This window comes from Euprymna scolopes, chromosome 24 (assembly GCF_053919585.1).
Source record: "Euprymna scolopes isolate OS-2025 chromosome 24, ASM5391958v1, whole genome shotgun sequence".
NCBI classification, from domain to species: domain Eukaryota; kingdom Metazoa; phylum Mollusca; class Cephalopoda; order Sepiida; family Sepiolidae; genus Euprymna; species Euprymna scolopes.
This window is the reverse complement of record NC_136505.1, coordinates 107,549,993-107,566,438: the sequence shown is the minus strand read 5'-3', so window position 1 is coordinate 107,566,438 and position 16,446 is coordinate 107,549,993.

Here is a 16,446-nt window from a genome sequence, read left to right as displayed (position 1 = left end):
CAGGCAGGCAGGCGACAGAGGAAGAGGGAGATACAGACGGAAAGAGGGAAAAGTGGATGCGAGAGAGGTAGAGAGATGCGAATTGGCAGAGGGAGGCGAGAGAACTTGTACGAGAAAGGGGGATACTACTACTACTAGTAGTAGTAGTAGTAGTAGTAGTAGTAGTAGTAGTAGTAGCAGTAATAGTGGTAGTAATAATATGATAATAATAAAAGTACAGTCCAGTGGGAGGAGGAGAAGGAGGAGGAAGGGGGTGAGAGAAAGGAGAAGAGGGAGAAATATCGTAGTGAAAGGGTTACGGCCTGGTTGGGCAGCCAATCTAGAAGAAGGAAAACGCAGAAATAAAACCAAATCTTTCTCCTTGCTTATTCCAACATTTTATCCAGTCGTCTTGAATTTCTTCATGCCGGTTAAAGAAATGTGGTTGGGATTAAGCAACCTTTTCCGTCATCCTCGGCCTCCAGAATCAACAGAAATTAGACCATTCATGTAATGAACTAGTCCCTGCTGATTGCGGTGTTGTACTGGCTCTGTGCAGCTCTACGAGGTCCACCCTCCCAGGCATTGCCTTCTCTCTTCGAGAAAGGATTAGTTTATTGCTAATCACATGAGGCGCCTTCATGACAAGGCTGCCCAGGCACTTTTTGCAGATCAGAGTGTTCTTCCTCCGGGGGCACTGGCTCTTGATACCATTTCCGACCCTGGTTTCACGGTTCTTGTGGTGAGAGAACACTAAATACCCCCCCCTTAAGGTCGTTTCCACTACCTTTCGGCTGAAAGATGTAATACTATTAAATTGTAGCATGATCTTTGCTGCTAACTGCAAAACTTTAAAACAAGGACTTATATCATTGTTATTTCTAACTGCGTCGAATTATATATTGACGTAGCTCTGTCGGTCGAACTATAAAGCTAAATTGGACATGGCATGTCTCTGAGTCTGTCAAACTGAAGTTGCAAGTATCATTTTTGTTTAGTTTATAAAGATATTTTCGTTCGTCTGTAACGTTTAAGTTTAAAACAACATTTTCTGTTTATCTGTAAGACTTTAGTTTGAAATAGCATTTTCGCTCGTCTACCTCACTGGAGAATAGGGTGGATATGAATGTAATTCAAAATGCAATTGATGTAGTTTTTCCATCGTTGCGGTCTAAAAAGGGCAGCAATCTCTGCTGATCTCACACAAAATATGAAGGATCAAGAAGGATAGAAGGTTCAAGGAGTGAAAGCACTAATCTAACCACCACTGGATGAGTGTAAAGAGGACTTGGATCTTGATGAGGTTTAATTTCACCCAAATTCCAGTGAAGACTAATGGTGGTTGGCATCGAGAAATCAATGATAAGCAGCTGATGCGATAATGCAAAGTTATTTGCAATAGACACTGAAAGATGTAAAGATTACTGGAAATCTGGAAAGACTTGTCACTCAGACTCCAGGGAACATCACCGGTTATTATCAGTGAGTAGTCATTAATGATGGCCAGTGTGAGAACTCCTAGTGAGTACAAATAATAATAATAATAATAATAATAATAATAATAATAATAATAATTTGCATAGGTATAACCACTTATCAAGGCTAGAGACCACTCGAGAATAAGGATTAAGAGTGTATAAGAGTTTTATGTTCTTCAACATTTTTGCTTCTTATCAAAATGTCATCTAAATAAGCCATTGCAAAATCCAAGCCTGCTAGCATGGCATCCATAATTTGTTGGAATAAATTTGGTGCTACTTTAAACCCAAACGGCAATCGTTTCAGGGAAAATAATCCTTTATAAGTGTTCATTGTCGGGTATTTAGAATACAATCTTTATAGATTTTGACCTGCAAATATGCTTCTGACAAGTCAATTTTTGTGAAAAATGTTCCTCCATTTAATTTAGAAAATATTTCCTCAGGGGTAGGGAGTGGATAGTTATGATCCTTTAAGGAATCATTCAGTCCCGTCGAAAAATCTCCACATACCCTGATTTTTTTGATTTTTATTTTTCACATAAACTGTGGGTGATGCCAATTCAGAGTAATCCACTTTTTTTATTACTCCGATTTCTTCGAGTCTAATCCTTTCTCGATTGTTTCTAATGCCGAATACAGAGCTTTTCTTTTGGATTTAAACAGCGGTTTAAATGTAATGTAAGAGTATCTTGTGTAGGAGACGGTGAGACTCGTCGTGGGCGACGAAGCGTTTCACTGAAAAACCACGGCAACACACAGCAAACCAACAAACAATGACAGCCACGGCGCGAAGGCAACTAACAAAGCTCAGCTGACTGCACGAATAGAAACGGAACCCAACGGTCACTGTACTGATCGCCACAAACGTCAGAACCCGACTGCCTCGCACCTCCAATGGACCGATTTTTATTACTCAAGATGGCCTAGCTAATTTGCATCCCCGCGAGATCTCGTGCAGCAAATCAGACCTTCAGAAAATACATTTTTAAAATCCTTCTTCAAATCCCCAACAAATCTTCCTGTCAGTTTTGGACTTTCAGATCCTGTCACATTTACTCTTTTGCAAAATGAGTTTATTGGTTTCTACCATAAATTGAAAAGTATCATCAAATCTATACCGAATAGATTAGAATTTTTCCAGGTATCACATACATTTTAGCTTTTAAAGTCTTTTCATTCAGCGCCACATTAGTATAAAATTCACCTTTAAATTTTAATATATTTCCAGACATTCCTCTGTCAATTTTCTTTGTGCTTTGCAGCTTTGGAGAACCAATTTTCTTCCATTTTGTTCATAAGGATATGTCACTTCCAGTATCCAAAAGACAGTTTACTTTCCGGCCATTCAATCTAACTTCAATATATTTCCTTTTTTACCATACATGGACTCTTTTTTAGAACCAATTGTCTTTATTTCAGGCTTACAGTATTTCTCCTTTTTGCATACTGTTGACTTGTGTCCTTTACGCCCGCACTTATGGCATATTTTACTTTTGAAGTAGCACTCTTTTGTGAAGTGATTCTTTCCTCCACACGTCTTACAGTATTTTATATATAGTGGTCACCTTGCTTTGCACTTTGTATTTTGTCAACATTTTTCTCTTCGATACTAGTATTATCTTGTTTTAAATTTAACAGTTTCTGGCATTCCTCAGTAACTTTCTGTAAGGTTACTTCTATGTCTTGGTTCATAATGGATAATATCCTAGAACGAATCTCTTTATCCTTCGAGGATGTTAACTCTTGCACAAATATCAAGCATTTAAACATGTCCTCTTTTAGGTCTTTCAACTTAAATAACTCGCATTGGGCATTTACCCAGCATAGGCGATAAAGTCTTCATCATCTTGTTTCAAAATATTTAAACACCTATAACGAGTATAAAATAAGCTATCCCGTTCCCCGAAAATGTTCGATAAAATTTCTATAGTCTCTTTAAAAGAAAAATCTTCGGGTTTCCTTGGGAGTATAAAATTTGTATACTTGGTATTTTCATGGTAACCCAGTTTTTGCAACAGTAAAAAAATTTTTTTTCATCCGACCAGTCCTGACATCGTTTGGAAAAACATTTTCGTATCTATGATAATATGCTGGAAACGTTAAGCCATTAGTTGGTTCATATAAAAATTCTGTCAGCAATCCTTTTTTTTCTTCTTGTTTTATTAATATTGCTTTTAATACTTCATTTTGTTTTAACTGTTCTTTTTGTAAAAATCCCATCTGGCTTTGTTGAGCTGCCAGTGCTTATTGTATCGTTTTTGTAAACTCCGCTAATTGTTCCACGTTGAAGAATTTTTTTAAACAGAGTAATAAAACAAAAGGTTAACAATACTTGCACAAAGCATTAAATAAATTCACTAAATATTTTTTTAACCACAAAAAAATTCTTTTGTAGACAAGGTTTTTGCAACACATACGAAATTGATACTGAACCAACAGCCAGCAAGCGTTCTTTTCCGTCGTTTTTTTTTTCTTCTTATGAAACAAAAGAAATTTGAAATAGACACTTTCAAAAATTGTTCTTTTCAATGCTTCGTAAAATGTCAATTACTCTTTTTTTTCAGTAGGGCCGTAACAGACTGAATTAAAAAAATATATATAACTTACTTTTTGTGTGTGTCTTAGCCTTTTTTTCAGTAGTTGAACTTTTCCGTGCAGTATTTTTTCTTTTCGTTTTCCAATATGTTTTTGGCTTAAAGTTTCCTTTTTGTGAATTCGAATCCTGTCGCCATTTGTTATATCCTTACTTTAAATAAGAATACAGCAAGAAACACGGGGTTATGTATGAAAGACAAAGGGGTTTATTTACAAGGGAATACGTGTGAAATAAGAGTTACTCAACCTCTTTTCTTATTCTCTTCCTGTCTTTTTTCCTTCTCTCTCAGTCACGTGAGAGGGTCAATATATCTATAGTTCATTTCATCTATGACTGGATGTTAGATCATTCCATTACATCAAATTTAAATTTACGACCGTGTAAAAGTCGGTGGAATTTTGTAACACCGAATATGATCCCCAATGCTTCCTTTCCGATTTGGAAGTAATTCTTCTCAACAGGCAGAAAAGTTCTTGACGCATGGGCGATCGGCTTAGTGGACCCAGCAGGCATCTTGTGTAGAATGCACGCCCTGATCCCATAAGTCTTTTGTGCGTTGAGATACACAAAGGTTTCGAGCTACCTTCCTCTACTAGTATTTGTAGGTACACCTCGCTTAAGTCTATTTTGGAAAAAAAATTCGCTATTTAACTTAGCGAATATTTCGTCTGGGTTTGGTAGCGAGTAGTGATGGTCCTTGAGCGCCGCATTCAATCCAGTCGAGAAATCCGCGCATACCCTAATCTCTTTAGATTTTTTTTCACGTATACGGTGGGGGCTGCCCACTCACTATAGTTAATAGGGGTCAAAATCCCAGTGTTAACTAATCTTTCCAATTCTTCTTCAATTTTTTTCCCTCGAAACGAAAGGGTACGCTCCGTGGCTTTTTGAATATTGGTTTTTCTTCATCCAGCAATTCGAATCTTGCCTTTATTTTTTGTGCAGCACCCAAGCTTTTCAGAGAAAACACATGGGAAAGATTCTTTGAGATCTTTTTTTTTAGTTTGTCGACTTCGGCCGTTAGGTTTTTGACTTTGTGACAAAAATCAATCATTGGCGAGTCCCATAATTAAAATTCCTGAATCCAATCAGTCCCATAATGAAAATTCTTGAATCCAATCAGTCCCTTAGAACGAAAACTTTTAGCCCTTTCCTCGTTCCTTTTAGTGACACATTAATAACTACTTCACCCTCAAAAGTTATTTTTTGACCAGGTACCGATCTTTCGACTTTATTCATCTTTGTCATCGTGGGCTTTCCTATTCACTTCCACGTGTGGAAATTTATAATTGATAAATCCGACCTTGAATCACGCTACAGTTTTACTTCTTTATTTATGATTCTCACCGTAACATATTTCCTTATGTTCTCTGTTGGTGAAGGGTCCATTTTTGCAGTTTTTACGTAGCTCTTTTGTGCCCTGCTCGCTTGCATAGGTCACGTGTTATTTTCCTTTGGTACTGACATGCATTGTACCCATAAGATCTTCCACATTTGCTAAAAACGGTCCTAGGATTTTGTCAATCCTGATAATTTTGTGAAGGGTTCTTTTTGCCTCTTGGTTAATAATTGCTGGCGAGCGGGTGTCCTTTATTTTTGAAGCGTATTTATTTACCAGTTGTTGTAGAACCGTGCTAGGTGTTACAAATGAGAGAAACCACAAGTAGTGTAAAGTGTATAAAATATAATATATATTTATCATAAAGAATACAGGAGCCACTAAAGTGGTATAAGAGGAACATGTTCGTAGTATGCGGTTAAACATGGTATGAATGTCTCCATTTAGTCTCTGAAACCAGTTGATTCCACTTAGTTCTGAAATAGGGTCGATTTGTATCCCACAACAGTTACACAATGAGAAAATTAAGTAAACATATAAACACGTCTTACAGTGACTAATTCGATTCTTCATCGGACAAAGGAAAACGATTTAACTTTTAAATTGACATAAAAAATAATAAAAATGTCGGCCATAAAATGATGATATCGACATTAAATGACTTTTTCATTTTCTTCTTTTAATGCAAAAGTTCATTTATTTTTTGCTAGAATGACTCATTGTACAAAAGGTCTTCGTCTATCGTGAACATATAATGACAATATCGTTTGCTGGGGATGTTACGTTGTGGATTGGATTGCATGCGTAATAGATGGTTAAGCTAGTCTTAGGCCTATATAATCTTGAGCCTCTGCCTCCTGCGTGTATGCTACCTCCCCGTTGTTTTACAGAATGCGTGCAAGTGACTGGGCAGTTGACAGTATAATCAGCCCCCATTCCCATGCTGCCTTGTAGAGTTTGCCTCTTTAGCGGGGCATAAGGTCTATATATTATTTGCTAGAATGGGTCACAGTACAAAAGGCCTTCGTCTGTCTTGCACATACTATGACAATATCGTTTGCTGAACATGTTACGTTGGGGGGGGGGTATAAAGTCTATATATATGTAAGGCGCTGTATATAAAGTGCGTTGTGTATATGATGAGTTATGTTATATATCCCCGTGTAATATACCTTTATATATCCCCGTGTGATATATCCCCGAGTAATATATCTTTATATATCCCCGTGTGATATATCCCCGTGTAATATACTTTATATATCCCCGTGTGATATATCCCCATGTAATATACTTTATATATCCCCGTGTGATATATCCCCGTGTAATATACCTTTATGTATCCCCGTGTGATATATCCCCGTGTAATATATCTTTATATATGCCGTGTGATATATCCCCGTGTAATATACTTTATATATCCCCGTGTGATATACCTTTATGTATCCCCGTGTGATATATCCCCATGTAATATACTTTATATATCCCCGTGTGATATTCCTTTATGTATCCCCGTGTGATATATCCCCGTATAATATATCTTTATATATGCCGTGTGATATATCCCCGTGTAATATACTTTATATATCCCCGTGTGATATACTTTATATATCCCCGTGTGATATATCCCCGTGTAATATACCTTTATATATCCCCGTGTGATATATCCCCGTGTAATATATCTTTATATATGCCGTGTGATATATCCCCGTGTAATATATCTTTATATATGCCGTGTGATATATCCCCGTGTAATATACTTTATATATCCCTGTGTGATATACTTTATATATCCCCGTGTGATATATCCCCGTGTAATATATCTTTATATATGCCGTGTGATATACCTTTATATATCCCCGTGTGATATATCCCCGTGTAATATACTTTATATATGCAGTGTCATATATCCCCGTGTAATATACTTTATATATCCCCGTGTGATATACTTTATATATCCCCATGTGATATATCCCCGTGTAATATACCTTTATATATACCCGTGTGATATATCCCCGTGTAATATATCTTTATATATGCCGTGTGATATATCCCCGTGTAATATACTTTATATATCCCCATGTGATATATCCCCGTGTAATATACTTTATATATCCCCGTGTGATATATCCCCGTGTAATATACTTTATATATCCCCGTGTGATATATCCCCGTGTAATATATCTTTATATATCCCCGTGTGATATATCCCCGTGTAATATACTTTATATATGCCGTGTGATATATCCCTGTGTAATATACTTTATATATCCCCGTGTGATATATCCCCATGTAATATACTTTATATATGCAGTGTGATATATCCCCGTGTAATATACTTTATATATCCCCGTGTTATATACTTTATATATCCCCGTGTGATATATCCCCGTGTAATATACCTTTATATATCCCCGTGTGCTATATCCCCGTGTGATATATCCCCGTGTAATATATCTTTATATAGGCCGTGTGATATATCCCCGTGTAATATACTTTATATATCCCCGTGTGATATATCCCCATGTAATATACCTTTATGTATCCCCGTGTGATATATCCCCGTGTAATATACTTTATATATCCCCGTGTGATATATCCCCATATAATATATCTTTATATATCCCCGTGTAATATACCTTTATATATCCCCGTGTGATATATCCCTGTGTAATATACTTTATATATCCCCGTGTGATATATCCCCGTGTAATATACTTTATATATCCCCGTGTGATATATCCCCGTGTAATATACTTTATATATCCCCGTGTGATATATCCCCGTGTAATATACTTTATATATCCCCGTGTGATATATCCCAGTGTAATATACCTTTATATATCCCCGTGTGATATACCTTTATGTATCCCCGTGTGATATACCTTTATGTATCCCCGTGTGATATATCCCCGTATAATATACTTTATATATCCCCGTGTGATATATCCCCGTGTAATATACTTTATATATCCCCGTGTGATATATCCCCGTGTAATATACCTTTATATATCCCCGTATGATATATCCCCATGTAATATACCTTTATATATCCCCGTGTGATATATCCCCATGTAATATATCTTTATATATGCCGTGTGATATATCCCTGTGTAATATACTTTATATATCCCTGTATGATATATCCCCGTGTAATATACTTTATATATCCCCGTGTGATATATCCCCGTGTAATATACTTTATATATCCCCGTGTAATATACCTTTATATATCCCCGTGTGATATATCCCCGTGTAATATATCTTTATATATGCCGTGTGATATATCCCCGTGTAATATACTTTATATATGCCGTGTGATATATCCCCGTGTAATATACTTTATATATCCCCGTGTGATATACCTTTATGTATCCCCGTGTGATATATCCCCGTATAATATATCTTTATATATGCCGTGTGATATATCCCCGTGTAATATACTTTATATATCCCCGTGTGATATTCCTTTATGTATCCCCGTGTGATATATCCCCGTGTAATATACTTTATATATGCCGTGTGATATATCCCCATGTAATATACTTTATATATCCCCGTGTGATATTCCTTTATGTATCCCCGTGTGATATATCCCCGTATAATATATCTTTATATATGCCGTGTGATATATCCCCGTGTAATATACTTTATATATCCCCGTGTGATATACTTTATATATCCCCGTGTGATATATCCCCGTGTAATATACCTTTATATATCCCCGTGTGATATATCCCCGTGTAATATACCTTTATATATCCCCGTGTGGTATATTCCCGTGTAATATACCTTTATATATCCCCGTGTGATATATCCCCGTGTAATATACTTTATATATCCCCGTGTGATATATCCCCGTGTAATATACTGTATATATCCCGTGTGATATATCCCTGTGTAATATACCTTTATGTATCCCCGTGTAATGTATCCTCGTGTAATATACCTGCCAGATTTGGAGTAGTGGGTTTTTACAGCACAGGATTGAATTTTGTATTAGTGCATTTAAACAAAGTATTTGATTTGGAGTAGTGAGTTTTAACAGATAATATTAGATTTGGAGTAGTGGATTCTTACAGCAAAATGTTGGATTTGGAGTAGTGGGTTTTTACAGCAAAAGATGGGATTCGGAGCAATGGTTTTAACAGCAAATTGTCGCACTGGACGGATTTGAAGCAGTTGGTACTAAAAATAAAGTATTTTATTTGGATCAGTTGGTTTTACTAGGAAAGCATTGGATTTGGGGCTGTAGGTTTAACAGAAAAGTGTCGGATTTGGAGTAGTGGGTTTCAACAGCAAAGTTTCGGATTTAGAATAGTGAGTTTTAACAGCAGAGTATCGAACTTTGGAGTAGCAAACTTTGACAAGAGTATTCCGGATTTGAGGTAGTGGTTTCTGACAGTGAAATTTGTTACTTAGAAAGTGTAGAATAGTTAACTCTTGACTATTTAACCACAATATATCTGGAAGTGTTTTGAGCTTTTCGTAACGTTAAATTTAAAAAAAAAATGGAAAGCATTGTACCCTAATGCTAAATTCGAAGAATTTAAACGTAATATTTTGTAAATTAAGATTTTAGTATTAGATTATATCTATTAAAATAATGCTCCGAGAAATTCTAATTTTAGAGAGGCATAACAACCGAAGTCAGAGATGGGAGTTATTGAGACTTTTACTCATTATAGCCACAAGTGTTTATCGGTCCTGGATATGACCTCAAAATATATCCGATGGTGAGGCCTCAGCATGCGGGCTTTGGGGGTTGTGGAACCACCCTTTAATTGCCATTGCTCCCAGGTCCACTCTGACCCAGACTGGTAGTACCTGTTATGGTCCCAACTATGGATTAAATAGAAACCGAATCTAAAAAAAAAAAAAGCAAAGCAAACAAATATACTCTATTAAAAATTGTTCTTCAAAATCACTGGATTCGGCATTAAATAACATGAAAAAGGGTTGATATGCCGTAAAACAAAAACAACCAATCAACAAGTGTTTATCGTAAAACTGTAATAAATTTGTAAAGCTGAATTTAAGCATTTTGGAAGCATGATACCGTTTATTTAATTAAAAATTTTAAATAATTATTTTGCAACGCAAAATCAAAGAAAATGAAAATATTATTTAACATATAACATTTGAATGCAGTATTTCCTAATGCAAAATTAAAAAAATTTTGAAAGAATTTTTCGTAATGCAAAAATTTTTAACATTTTTAAGCATTATTTCGTAACTTTAAATTAAAATCTTTTTAAAGGCTTTTTCCGTACTCAAATTAAAATATGTTGAAAACATTATTTTGTAACGTTCAATTTTAAAATTTTAAAAGCATTATTCCGTGACGTTAAATTAATGATTTTGAAAGCATTGTTTTCACTGCTAAAATTTACACTTTAAAAGAATTATTTCGTAATGTAAATTTCAAAAGATGTTCAATCAAACGATAAATAATGAAAAACGTTTTTTTATATTATTTCATTTTCACCCCCCAAAAAACAAAGTACAGTGCCAGGAGGCTGCTATCGGGGACATAAGTTACTGGGATACTTTGTAGGGAGTTGAACAGCAAGATGTATGTTCAGATTAGAGTTGAACTCCTGCATGTCAGTCCAGTTAGAAAAGCAGGAACTCGGAAGGTAGTTCCGAAGTCCAGCAGTTTTCGGGAAGAAACTATTAGAGTAGCAGGCTTTATTATATGTAGGGATCTCTACTGTGTAGGGGCGGGATTGATTTTTTTATTTTTTCACCTCAACATTCACCTTTCAAATGATAACTTCTATAGGTTTTCGGGTATGCTGAAAATGAATATCACATTTAAATTTTGGTCAGACAAGTATTTTCCTGAATATTAACACCTTTATAATCTAATGTGATTCATTATGTTGGGAGTTCAGCAGCAAGATGTCTGTTCACATTACACTTGAACTTCTGCGTGTCAGTTCAGTTAGAAAAGCAGGAACTCGGAAGGTAGTTCCGACGTCTAGGTTTGTCGAGGATATTTATATTGAAGGGGTGCAAGTGCTTGAAGTTCGTCGGAGCAACTACCATTAAAATACTTTTACTGTTTAACAACAGATGTACATGGAGGGTCCTGATGCAACATTTTGTCGATGGGGAAGTGGTTGAAGCCTAGCTCACAGTGCGACTCTCTTTGAACCCTGTCTAAGAGAGACAGACTAGTAGCAGATGCACCAGCCCAAACCTGGCCATAATACTATGCAGTACGCATGACTACTCATATTGGACACACGGGTGAATGGTAGCATTCTGAGGGTACAGGATACTCTTAGAAGTAAGTAACTTTCTAGCACGGTAGAGAGAGAGCCACCTTCTTTGCAGCAGCCTTGGCAATACCCTCAATGTATCTGTTCCAACTAAATTAAACAGTTTTGTTATGATTCTGAAACTTACTTCCATCATAAATTTTTCCAGTAATATATTGAGGTGAGATAATCCTCTCAATGAGCAGATATTTAATATCGTGGAATCAGCAGCAGCAGTAGTAGTAGAAGTAGTATGCAGTATGTACGACTATTCATATTGGACACCACCGGATTATAAGCTTAACTTACTTTTTAACAAAATGTCGGATTTTCAGCAGTGGGTTTAAACAGCAATGTGTTGGACTTGGTGTAGTTGGTTTTATAAGCAAAGTATTGGATTTGAAAACATTGGGTTTATACGGCAAACTATTGGATTTTGATAGTGGGCTTTAACAGCAAAGTATTGGATTTGGAGCATTGGGTTTATACGGCAAAGTATTGGATTTTGATAGTGGGTTTTAACAGCAAAGTATTGGATTTGGAGCATTGGGTTTATATGGCAAAGTATTGGATTTTGATAGTGGGTTTTAACAGCAAAGTCTTGGATCTGGACCATTCGGTTTATACGGCAAAGTATTGGATTTTGATAATGGGTTTTAACAGCAAAGTATTTGATTTGGAGCATTGGGTTTATATGGCAAAGTATTGGATTTTGATAGTGGATTTTTACAGCAAAGTGTCAAATTGTGAGGAGTGACTTTTTAACAGCAAAAACAAAAACAGCATATTATAAACACCCCTAACCATCCCATGTTAATAACGGCTTTAAAGGGTGGGGTTATTCCTAAAGCTGTTTTAACATGGGGAGGTTGAGGGTGTTTATTCTGAAAGCCGTTCTTAACATGGGGAGTATGCAAGCCTTCTAGACATTTTTCTCACAACTTTCCCTGAACTATGTTAATGTTCCGTTCTATCTCCTCTGGGATCCTCCGACCACTCCGTTGTATCAGTTAAGATATTTTGAAAGGATTATTTCGGAATTTTAATTTTGAAAGGATTATTTTGTAATCAAAATTTTGAATGGATTATTTTGTACTTCAAATTTTGAAAGGATTATTTCGTAATAATAATTTTGAAAGGATTATTTTGTACTTCAAATTTTGAAAGGATTATTTCGGAATTTTAATATTGAAAGGATTATTTCGAAATTTTAATTTTGAAAGCATTATTTCGTAATAATAATTTTGAAAGGATTATTTTGTACTTCAAATTTTGAAATGATTATTTCAGAATTTTAATTTTGAAAGGATTATTTTGTAATCAAAATTTTGAATGGATTATTTTGTACTTCAAATTTTGAAAGGATTATTTCGTAATAATAATTTTGAAAGGATTATTTTGTACTTCAAATTTTGAAAGGATTATTTCAGAATTTTAATATTGAAAGGATTATTTCGGAATTTTAATTTTGAAAGCATTATTTCGTAATAAAAATTTTGAAATGATTATTTTGTACTTCAAATTTTGAAAGGATTATTTCAGAATTTTAATTTTGAAAGGATTATTTCGAAATTTTAATTTTGAAAGCATTATTTCGTAATAATAATTTTGAAAGGATTATTTTGTACTCAAAATTTTGAATGGATTATTTCGGAATTTTAATTTTGAAAGGATTATTTTGTACTTCAAATTTTGAAAGGATTATTTCAGAATTTTAATTTTGAAAGAATTATTTTGTAATAAAAATTTTGAAAGGATTATTTTGTAATCAAAATTTTGAATGGATTATTTTGTAATCAAAATTTTGAATGGATTATTTTTAATTTAAATTTTGATAGAATGTTTTTGGAACGCAAATTTTTTTAAATCTTGAGAACTTTATTCTGTTACGCTAATTTAAAAATGTTTGAAAAATTTGTTTCATAATGCTCAATGCAAAAAGTTTGAAAAAATTATTTCCTGAGGCTAAATTTTAAAAAATTGAAAAAATTATTTCATAAAACTAAATTTTAAAAATTGGAAAAATTATTTCTTTACACTAAATTTAAAACATTTGCAAAAATTATTTCATAAAACTAAATTTAAAAAATTTGAAAAATCTTTTTCATAACGCTAAATTTAAAAAGTTTGCAAAAATAATTTCATAACACCAAATTTAAAAAATTTGAAAAATTTTTTTCATAACGCTAAATTTAAAAAGTATGAAAAAATTATTCCATAACACCAAAAAGTTTGGAAGCTTTATTTCGTAAAGTTAGTTTTATCTCAGAAGATGTCTATCAAAATAATGTTCCGAGTATTACCGATCTGAAGCTCACCATAACAGCCTCCATCTGAGATGAGAGCTATCAGAAATTTTGCACGCATTAACCAGAGGTTATTATCATTCAACTGCAATAAATTTTAAAGGTATTATTTCGTAACGCTAAATTTGTCAGATTAGTCAGAGTGCTACGCGGCCATTACATTTTAACTGTATCGTTTTAGTTCAAACCTCTTCGACCCACATGCTGTCCAGCACTGACGCAAAGAATAAACCAAATAAAAAGAGAAAGAAGCACAAATCCAATTCGGTTCTTTTATATGCTTGACAAAAAGGCATTTATTACTGTTACTTTCCAAACAATACCTGCTTCTTTTTTAACTTCATTTTGTCTGCCATGCGATTGACAAAACTCTGCCGCCTCGATACCAGCTTAAAAGTTTTTCGCCGTCACTATGCGACCACTCGTCCATCCTCCCCGTCCGCACTTTATATTCTTCTGATGACGTGAAGTATTTTCCTTTCCTTTTCTTGTGACGCAAACTGGCACACTTGCTAATTTTAATATGTTCTTTAACGTCCGCCGTTGGTAATATATTTGCTAGCAAGGCCCACGCGTGCTCTGATACAGGGTTTACTATAATCAATTTTTCGTAACCATATTTCAATAATTCAACATTAACAAATCGTATCTTTAAGAAATATTTATTTAAGAATACATTCTTCAATAACTCAATAAAATCATAGATTCATTATATAACTGTTAAATGATTACAAACAAATTCAAAACCACTTTTTTATATAAAATTTGCTTCTTTTTTTATTTTGCATAGAGATTTTTATTTCTCGGGCTGACGAGTGCTTTTCAGGAAGAAATTAAAATTTTGTGTAGCTTAATTGGCATATATATTTTCATAACTTACCGAATTAATATATATATGTGTGTGTGTGTGTGTGTGTGTGTATGTGTGTGTATACACACACACACACATATATATATATATATATATATATATATATATAGAGAGAGAGAGAGAGAGAGAGAGAGAGAGAGAGAGAGAGAGTGAGAGAGAATTGATTATGTTATGAATTGAATTTTTTTTTAATTCTTAATGCTGCAATATTTTAAGTTATAAATTTATTATATTTTTTACTAGAATATCTTGTCCTTTTCTTTTCCAGTTTTAACAACTAGTCCTTTACTTTTCCATGTTTAAGCTTAACAATATTACTTTTCATGCTCGCATTTTCTATTATCACCCATGATTTTTCCAGCTTTCCAGTAAATTCACTCGTTCTTTGTTAAATTCTAGTCTTATTTTTTGCCCCCATATACAGATATGTAATAACAATGTACGGCACTCGTCTGCTTTCATAAAAATACCCACAGTTATCTCCCTGTCATGCTTTTATTCTGTCTGTTTCACGAGTTACTTCTCTTTTTGCGACAATAGTTGCTGAAACGACGATGTTGCTATGGAAACCAGCCATAAAAAGCGTCGCTCACTTCCTTGCATATTTTTACGATTCTGAACACCAGAAAATTCATCATAACTTTTGTTTTACTGAACGAAAATTGAAGGATTTGTTTTTTTGTTTGAATTATATATATATGTGTGTATATATATATATATATATATATATATATATATATATATATATATATATATATATATATATATATATAAAAAGATAGTCACATTTTTTGAAGGCACTTATTTTTTTAATAAAATTGTAATGAAAATTTTTAAAAATCTTTAAGTGCCAAATGTAATAAAACTCCCGGACTGAGCTACCTACTCATATAATAATATCGGCAAAAAAGGTAAATAAATGTATAGGTATATATATATATAAATGTACACACACACACACACACACATATATATATATATATATATATATATATATATATATATATATATATATATATATATATATGTGTGTGTGTGTGTGTGTGTGTGTATTTGTATATATGTATGTATATATAAGTATATATATACATATATATGTTTATATATATATATATATATATATATATATATATATATTGTGCTATTTCCTTTAAATTATTTTACATAATTATTAATGTACTTGCATTTCAGCTCGGCGTTGCCCAGGTATTTGGAGGCATGTTGAGCAAAAAAAAAAAGCGGTCAATTTTTATTAACTTTGACCCCTATGATAACCCTTAACATTTATTGTCTTGGGCTCCAATCAAATTAGTAAGTTAGATCCATGTCCAAGGAACCTATATCTAAAATTTCAAGTATTAAGACTCAAAATTGTCGGAGGAGTTTCGTAGAGTTCTCAAAGGTCAAATCGTTAAACTTTGACCCCTTAATCGCCAAATTTCCGGCCACAACCAGATCACATACATTTTCCCAAATCTCAGTACCCTGTATATCAAATTTCGAGTCTGTGGACTAAAAATTGACAGAGTTATTGCGTATGGAAATGTACACACACAGACACATACACACACACTTTCACTTTTATAGATAGATATGCATATATATATATAT